This window comes from Bombina bombina, chromosome 4 (genome assembly GCF_027579735.1).
Source record: "Bombina bombina isolate aBomBom1 chromosome 4, aBomBom1.pri, whole genome shotgun sequence".
In the NCBI taxonomy this organism is placed as follows: domain Eukaryota; kingdom Metazoa; phylum Chordata; class Amphibia; order Anura; family Bombinatoridae; genus Bombina; species Bombina bombina.
This window is the reverse complement of record NC_069502.1, coordinates 1,211,530,694-1,211,540,568: the sequence shown is the minus strand read 5'-3', so window position 1 is coordinate 1,211,540,568 and position 9,875 is coordinate 1,211,530,694. Positions and strand designations below refer to the sequence as shown.

The window sequence follows — 9,875 nt, the reverse complement described above, 5'->3', positions numbered from 1 at the left end:
ACAGCTAGACTGCAGGTAAGTGATTTTGTCTTCTAGGTCTTGGAGACTTCAGAAGAATATGTCATATGCAGTAGATTAAGGCTCTCAAACTAGCCAATTCTTGTATTTCTGATGCTAATATGACAAGACAAGAAGAACAGACTCAAAAGACAAAGTAATTTTCGTTCCTTTTGTAACGTCAAAGGTCAAAAGTCTTCCTCTCCCTCTTCCAAGCAGGTGTAGTCTGTTATGTTCTGTGTGTAGTCAGGATTAGAACACTCAGTTGTGTGCTGTTACCTTGTGTCTTGCACATATCATGAAGACTCTGCAGCAGGAACTTTAGATAACTTTTATTCAGCTACAGCCACATGGCTTATTCTCTAGCAGGTTCCATCAGTAAAACTAACATGGCTTCTGATGATGTCACAGAGACCCAGACACACCCAGGGGGTGTGGTGAGCTGAGCTTAAAGCTGCAGTAATCTTAACATCCCCTTTTTTCTCCAAAAAAAAAAATATATAAAAAAATAAACAATAATAAAAAAAAAAAAACAGACAGTGGATAATATTGTAACATACAACAAGTAACTAAACCATACACTTGAACTTAGAACAGTTTATCTTTATAGTCTATGTGCACAAGACCTAGGTCGCAGGCTAGAATTTAGTCACAGTTATGTTTTCTGCGATAAGTCCGCCTTCGGATTAGGTCATTCCTTGCTGAATAATCTCTCACTGAATCCTCACATTGCCATCTAGAAGGTGGCCTTCTGTTTCTAGAGGGCCGTAGAGTATTTGGTTCAGGAGAAATTGTCTGTGGAGGAGTACCCAATGGTTGTTGATCACCTGTGATATTTTGTTGTTGGACAGAATCATTCTGAGGTTGATCTGTTTCAGTTGTGTTCATTGCATTTTCATCCTCAGAAGACTCAGGTGGGCACCACACTCCATGCCAGATATCCTCACCATCTGAATCATTTGATATTTGTGTAGCTGGTTGAGATCTATGTCTCATTTGTTCTACATGGCGGGAAACTGTACCACCAGCTTGTAGTTGAACTTTAAACATTCTGTTGCCCATGCCTTGTATTATGACAGCTGGAATCCATTTATTTGGGCCATGGTAGTTTCTAACCCATACTCTGTCATGAAGAACAAATTCTGAAACGCTAGAAGTGTTCAACTCTTGTGTGGGATGTTCTGGTCTAACTTTATCCAGTGGAGTTCTCAGGCGTCTTCCAAACATTAACATTGCAGGTGATAGCCCAGTAGTGGCATGGGGTGTGTTTCGATAGTTAAACAAAAAATTAGAAAGGGAGTTTGGATTAAATTTTGATTTCTGAGAGACAGCTAAGTGGCGTTTTAAAGTTTGTACAAATCTTTCAGCCTGTCCATTAGAGGCTGGAAAATATGGAGCTGTCTTACAGTGTTTGATGTTATTTGTATCTAGAAAGGTTTCAAATTCGTGTGATATGAACTGTGGACCATTGTCTGAGACTAAAGTTTGTGGCAGTCCAAATCTTGCAAACATACTGGAAAGAACGACAATGGTTTGTTGTGTTGTAGTACTTGACATTTGAACTACTTCTGGCCACTTGGAATGAGCATCCACAGCCACCAAATACATTCGTCCATCCACTGGCCCCGCAAAATCAACATGGATTCTTGTCCACGGTTCATTTGGCCATGGCCAAGTTTTTGAGGTGTCCCTGCTGGGATTCCGCTGTGTCTGTGCACATGCATTGCAAGCAGCTACATAAGAAGCAATATCTGTATCCAATTTAGGCCACCAAAAATATTCTCGTGCTCTTTGCTTCATTTTTACTACACCCTGATGTGAGCTGTGTAGTAACTTTAATGCTAATGTTTGCAGTAAGTTCGGAATTATCACTCGTGACCCCCATAACAGACAGCCTGAGTCATGCACAATTTCCTTCTTCCTTGTAAAATATGGCTGAAGGTCAGAGCGAACCACTTTAGGCCACCCATGTTGAACAAAAGACTTGATTTCCTGTAAGGTAGAATCAGAGCATGTATAAGTAGCAATCACTTTGGAATTTAGATTTACAGGCTGTGGAGGGGTTTCTATGATTTTAGAAGATGTTGTCATGTGATGTACCATTGGTAATCTAGAAAACATATCCACATTCGTATGATCACTGTGGCATCAATATTTAATGGAGTAGTTGTAAGCCGCCAGCTGAAGTGCATAGCGCTGAAGTCGAGCAGCTGTTGTGTTGGAGATACCCTTCTGAGGGTGCAGAATGGACAAAAGTGGTTTATGATCCGTGATCAGAGTAAAAGGTCTGCCATATATATAAATGTGGAATTTCTTCACAGCCCAAATTATTGCTAAAGCTTCCCGATCAATCTGGGCATAATTTCTCTCCGACGGAGTTAAAGATCTGGACGCAAAAGACACAGGACGTTCAGACCCATCGGGCATAATGTGTGAAAGTACTGCGCCTAAACCATATGGTGAAGCATCACAGGCTAGTACCAAAGGCTTCTTAAGGTCATAGTGGACAAGGAGTCTTGATTCCAGAAGAAGCTGCTTAGAGCGTTCAAATGCTCGTGTACATAAGTCAGTCCAGGCCCACTGGTTTTTACTATCTAAAAGACGGTGTAGTGGATATAGTAAATGAGCCAAATTTGGTAAAAATCTGTGATAGTAATTGAGCAACCCCAAATAAGAACGTAGCTGAGATACATTAACAGGGGTGGGAGCATGAACCAGCGCTTTCACTTTTTCAGCAGTTGTGTGTAGACCAGTCTTGTCCACTACATGTGCACAATATTCTAAACTATTGCAGAAGAACTCACACTTTTCCATGTTAACTTTCAGTCCGAATTCCTGTAGGCGCTGTAAAACAGCTTCAACATTGGCTTTATGAGCAGCATCATTTTCACCAGTGATAAGCATGTCATCTAACATACAGTGGGTATGTGGAATACCTGCCAAGATCTCATCCATTATCCGTTGCCACACTGCAGGTGCTGGGGCAATGCCAAACACCATCCGCGTATACTGAAAAAGTCCTTTGTGAGTGTTGATAGTTAACAGGTGTCTGGAGTCTGGATGCACCTCTAATTGTAAGTATGCTTGATGCAAGTCAATTTTTGTAAATTTTTCACCCCCTGCCAGAGAACTAAACAATTCTTCAATCCGTGGTAAAGGATACTGGTCCACAAGTAATTGAGGGTTAAGGCCCACTCTGAAATCTCCACAGATGCGAATGTCCCCATTCTTTTTTCTGACAGGAACTATTGGGGAAGCCCATTCACTGCTAGACACTGGAACAATAATCCCCTGATTTCGTAGTCTTTCTAATTCTGCTTCAATTTTAGGTTTAAGTGCAAATGGTACAACTCTTGGTTTACAAAATTTTGGAATAGCATTTTCTTTTAGGTGAAGCTGAATCTGCTTGTCTTTCACTAAACCTAGGTTCCCATCAAATACAGTCTTATATTTGTGCTTTAGTGAATTAATCCAAGAAGAATTTGAATTCCCACTTTGGTCCAGCAGTTTGTTAAGTGGTAACTGTTGTGGTAACTTTGGCATGCCCAATGCTTGGATCCAGGATCTACCAAACAAAGGTGGTCCTCCTTTAGGTAAAATGTAGAGGCGTAGATTTTTAGTTATACCATTAAATGTCACTGTAGGTGATACACACCCAATAGGCTTTATTATTTCATTTGAATATGTTTGCATGGTGACAGCTGTTGGAACAATTGGTTGCCTTAGTCCCAGGCGGTTCCAATCAGCAGCTGTGATAACAGAGACTGCTGCTCCTGTGTCAACTTCCATAATGAGAGGTTTACCATCTATATTCACCTTTGCTTGCAGTTCTGGAATTTTATTCTCAAGGCTGTAGATCTGTAATGTGTATAATGGTTTGTCTTCCTCTGAATCAGTGTGTGGTGTATCTACTTGCACATGAAAAGCTGCACGTGACTTGCTGCCTTTCTTACTTTTATCTCTGTCTAAGGAACTTCTGCACACTCTCTTTGTATGACCAATCTTCCCACACCCATAGCAGGTGCTGTTCCTAAACCTGCAGGCATTTGCTGTGTGATTTGTGTAACCACATCTGTAACAGGCTGTCTGTGACCCTTGTCTAGCTGGATACTGTTTATTAAGGTGCATACTTGTATGAAAAACATCTATTTCCTTATCACAAACTGCCTGTGCTGGGGCCTGGAGCATTTGTGCATCTTTAGTAGCAAGTTCCATGACTGTAGCTATCTCTATAGCACGCTTTAGTGTTAAATCATCCTCTGCTAATAGTCTCTTTTGTACTGTACAGTCCATGAGTCCAATAACAAACATATCACGTAAAGCAGTGTTTAAATAATCACCAAATCTGCAGCTACTTGCTAGTTTCTTTAAACTGATCACATAAGTTTTAATGTCCTCATGCTGCAATTGCTTGCGTGTGTAAAACTTAAAGCGTTCTGATATCTCCAGAGGCTCAGGTAGGTAGTGGTCAGATAACAGGCAGATCAGGTCAGACAGAGGTTTAGCATTAGGTTTATCTGGTGAGAGACTGTCCCTTAATGTAGTGTAAGCTGCTGAGCCTATAGTTGTCAGAAACACAGCCACTTGCTTATCAGCTCCTATGTTATTTGCTGTACAATATAGCTCAAACTGTTCAACCCATGTGTCCCATCTGTCTGTGTCTGCTGCAAACACAGGTAAAGTGCCAATAAGTGCCATTATAGGGTCAGACCACAGATCCTCGTCGCCAGCTGTTATGTTCTGTGTGTAGTCAGGATTAGAACACTCAGTTGTGTGCTGTTACCTTGTGTCTTGCACATATCATGAAGACTCTGCAGCAGGAACTTTAGATAACTTTTATTCAGCTACAGCCACATGGCTTATTCTCTAGCAGGTTCCATCAGTAAAACTAACATGGCTTCTGATGATGTCACAGAGACCCAGACACACCCAGGGGGTGTGGTGAGCTGAGCTTAAAGCTGCAGTAATCTTAACATAGTCCAAGTCTTCTAGTAAGCCCAATAAGTCTTGGAATAAGGGGAAGCAATAAAAAAAAAACTCAGCTGAGTCTATGAGGCCCATTTATCAAGCTCCAAATGGAGCTGGAGGGCCTGTGTTTCTAGTGAGTCTTCAGACTCGCCAGAAACAGCAGTTATGAAGCAGCGGTCTAAAGACCGCTGCTCCATAACTCTGTTCGTCTGCTCCTAGCAGGCGGACAGGAATCGACACAATTCAACCCGATCGAGTACGATCGGGTTGATTGACACCTCCCATTGGCCGCTAGTCTGCAGGGGGCGGCGTTGCACCAGCAGCTCACAAGAGCTGCTGGTGCAATGCTAAATATGGAAAGCGTATTGCTCTCCGCATTCAGCAATGTCTGTCAGACCTGATCCGCTGTGTCGGATCAGGTCCAACAGACATTTGATAATTCGGCCTTTAAGTCAGCATGAAGGGTCGGCCCCCTGTTTTGTCAAGCATGGAGATGAGGCTGTGGACATAGTATCTCAAGGTTACAAAATAGAATTGAAAACTTTCCCTCCCAGGGGCAGATTCCACCTCTAAAGATTAGCTGCAGACAAGGTAAAAAGAGAGGCATTTTTGAACTGCGTTCAGGACCTTTCATCCCTGGGAGTGATTGTTCCAGTTCCAGTAAGAGAACAGGGTCTAGGATTTAATTAAAATCTGTTCGTGGATCCCAAAAAAGAGGGAACTTTTCGACCCATTTTAGACCTAAAGTGCCGCTACAATTTTCTCAGGGAACGGTCCTTCAAAATGGAAACCATTCATTCCATTCTTCCTTTGGTCCAAGAGGGTCAGTTCACGATGACCATAGACCTGAAGGACGCGTATCTTTATGTTCCCATCCACAGGGATCATCACAAGTTCCTGAGATTCGCCTTTCTAGACAAACACTTTCAGTTTGTGGCTCTTTTGCTTGGCCAGAATGTTTTCAAAGGTTCTGGGGGCTCTCTTGTCAGTGATCAGGTCTCTGGGAATTGCAGTGGTGCCACACCTGGACGACATATTGGTTCAAGCGCCATCTTTTAAAAAAAGCAAACTCTCATACAGAGATCTTGTTGTCTTTTCTACGTTCCCACGGTTGGAAAGTAAATCTGGAAAAGAGTTCCCTTGTTCCAACTACAAGGGTGGTTTTCTTAGGGACCATAATAGATTCCCTATCTATGAAAATGTTTCTGATGGAGGTCAGAAAATCCAAAATTCTCTCCTCCTGCCTATCTCTTCCATCTACTGTTCAGCCATCAGTGGCTCCATCTATGAAGGTAATTGATCTGATGGTCGCTTCCATGGACATCATTCCCTTTGCTCGATTCCATTTGAGAGCTCTGCAATTATGCATGCTCAGACAATGGAATGGAGACCATTCGGATCTGTCTCAGAGGATAGATCTAGACCAGTCAACAAGAGACCCTCTCCTGTGGTGGCTTTCTCAGGACCATCTGTCTCAGGACACATGCTTACGGAGACCTTCCTGGGTGATTGTGACCATGGACGCCAGTCTGCTAGGATGGGGAGCAGTCTAGGACTCGTTAAAGGCGCAGGGACTACGGACTTGGGAGGAGTCTGCTCTCCCCATAAACATCTTGGAGTTGAGAGTGATTTACAATGCTCTTATGGCTTGGCCTCAATTGTCCTTAGCCCAGTTTATCAGGTTTCAGTCGGACAACATCACCTTAGTGGCTTAGGCTTACATCAACCACCAGGGAGGAACTCGGAGTTCCTTAGCCATGAAGGAAGTGGCACTGATTATTCAATTGGTGGAAGCTCACAATTGTTGTCTATCTGCCATCCACATTCCTGGAGTGGACAATTGGGAATCGGATTTCCTATGCAGATAGACATTTCATCCCGGGGAGTGGGCATTCCATCCGGAGGTGTTCTCCATGTTAACCCTCAAATGGGGGTGCTGGAGTTGGATCTGATGGCGTCTTGGCAGAACGCCAAGCTTCTAAGGTACGGTTCAAGGTCAAGAGATCCTCAGGCCGCTCTGATAGATGTTCTGGCGGTTCCTTGGGATTTCGGTCTAGCATACCTGTTTCCTTTGCTTGCGCTCCTTCCATGAGTTATTGCTTGTATCAAACAAGAGAGAGCCTCGGAAATTCTAATAGCTCCTGCATGGTCTCGCAGGATCTGGAATCCAGACCTAGTGAAGATGTCTTCTCTGAGGAAGAACCTTCTAACTCAGGGTCCATTCCTCCATCCAAATCTTGTTTCTCTGAAGCTGACTGCTTGGAGATTGAACGCTTGGTTCTGTCTAAGCGTGGAGTCGGTCATTAAACCATGATCCAGGCTCGCAAGCCTGTTACTCGAAAAATTTACCATAAGGTATGACGTAAATACCCTTATTGGTGTGAATCTGAGGGCTACTCTTGGAGTAGGGTCAGGATTCCTAGAATTTTGTCTTTTCTCCAGGAAGGTCTGGAGAAAAGGTTGTCAGTCAGTTCTCTGAAAGGACAGATTTCTGCATTATCTATTTTGTTACACAAGCGTCTAGCGGATGTGCCAGATGTTCAATCTTTTTGTCAGGCCCTGGTCAGAATCAGGCTTGTGTTTAAAGTGTTGCTTCTCCTTGGAGCCTTTATCTTGTTCTTAAAGTTTTGCAGCAGGCTCAGGATGAGCCAATGCATTCCATAGATATTAAGTTGCTATCTTGGAAGGTTTTGTTTCTTATTGTTATCTCTTCTTCTGCTCGGAGAGTTTTGAAACTCTCGTCTTTGCAGTGTGATTCGCCTTACCTTATCTTTCATGCGGATAAGACGATTCTTCGTACTAAATTGGGATTTCTTCCTAAAGTGGTTTCTGATAGAAATATTAATCAGGAAATTGTTGTTCATTCTCTCTGTCCCAATCCTTCTTCTCATAAAGAATGTCTGTTGCACAACTTGGATGTTGTGCGTGTTCTAAAATTCGACCTACAGATGACAGGATTTTCACCAGTCTTCTGCCCTGTTTGTTTGTTTCTTAGGAAAGCGTAAGGATCAGAAGGTTAGTTCTATTTCTCTTTCCCTCTGGTTGAGAAGTATAATTCGTTTTGCTTATGAGACTGCTGGATAGCAGCCTCCTGAGAGAATCACAGCTCATTCCACTAGGGCTGTCTCCTCTTCTTGTGCTTTCAAAGATTAAGCTTCTGTGGACCAGCTTTGCAATGTTGCAACTTGGTCCTCTCTGCATACCTTTTCCAAATTTTACAAATTTAATACTTTTGCCTCGACTGAGGCCTCTTTTGGAAGAAAGGTTCTTCAAGCGGTGGTGCCTTCTGTTTAGGTCTGCCTGTCTTGTTCTCCCTCCCTGTTCATTCTGTGTCCTCTAGCTTGGGTATTGGTTCCCACTAGTAACTGAATGATGTTGTGGACTCTCCATAAAGCATAAACAAAATTTATGCTTACCTGATAATTTTTTTTCTTTCTGGATATGGAGAGTCCACAACCCCACCCTTTATTAAGACAGTTATTTTTGACTAAACCTCAGGCACCTCTACACCTTTGTGTTATTCTTTTTCCATTTCCCCTTCGGTCGAATGACTGGGGATTATGGGTAGGGGAGTGACACTTAACAGCTTTGCTCTGGTACTCTTTGCCTCCTCCTGCTGGCCAGGAGTGATATTCCCACTAGTAATTGAATGACGTCATGGACTCTCCATATCTGGAAAGAAAGAAATGTATCAGGTAAGCATACATTTTGTTTTCTACATATATCTGATGTTTTTTTGTACAATATATATTTATACCTATAAATATATAGATGAATATATATAGGTATAGCTACATACAGATATATATATATAGGAATATCTATTAATAAATACTTAGAACATATTCTGCTATGTGCAGAACATTGGAATGTGACATATTTAAAGGGACAGTCTACAATAGAATGTGTATTGTTTTAAAAGATAGATAATACCTTTATTACCCATTCCCCAGTTTTGCATAACCAACACAGTTATATTAATAAACTTTTTACCTCTGTGATTACCTTGTATCTAAGAACCTTCTTCCAGCCCCCTGATCACATGACTGTGACTGTTTATTATCTATTGACTTGCATTTAGTATTGTTTTGTGATAACTCTTAAATAACTTTCTGTGCATTAACATCGTGTTATCTATATGACCCACATGAACTTATCAGTCTCTTGTGAAAAGGAATTTAAAAAGCATGTGATAAGAGTCAGCCCTCGAGGACTTAGGAATTAGCATATGAGCCTACCTAGGTTTTGTTTCAAATAAGAATACCAAGAGAACAAAGCAAATTTGATGATAAAAGTACATTGGAAAGTTGATTAAAATTACAAGTCCTATCTGAATAATGAAAGTTTAATTTTGACTAGACTGTCCCTTTAAAGTAAATACATAGTATAACACTTGATTAAGTTTTAATATTGCATAAATATGCTTTTTTATGTTTTCATCTACTGAATTGCATAGGGCTCAAATGCATATATATATATATATATATATATATATATATATATATATACATACACACACACACACACATATATATATATATATATATATATATATATATATATACACACATCAAAAACGGAACGGCACTCACTGGGTCTTAATTTACAGATACTTTAATATATATTAAAGTATCTGTAAATTAAGACCCAGTGAGTGCCGTTCCGTTTTTGATGCACATATGAATCCTTATTGAGCACTGAAAGACTGAAGGGTTACTGGAGTGCTTTACCTAGTGTTGATGTATATATATATATATATATATATATATATATATATATATATGTCTATGTATGTGTACATATGTATTTATGTGTTTATATATGTACACACCTGTAAATACATATGTACACACCTATAAATACATATGTACACACCTATAAATACATATGTACACACCTATAAATACATA

The 9,875-nt window shown here is 41.0% G+C and overlaps 1 protein-coding gene across 1 annotated transcript in view; it reads right to left on the bottom strand.

The window, feature by feature from the left end:
• LOC128658193 (epoxide hydrolase 1) overlaps positions 1 to 9,875 on the bottom strand; it is a 158,540-nt gene that overhangs the window by 19,116 nt on the left and 129,549 nt on the right. The window lies entirely within an intron of this gene.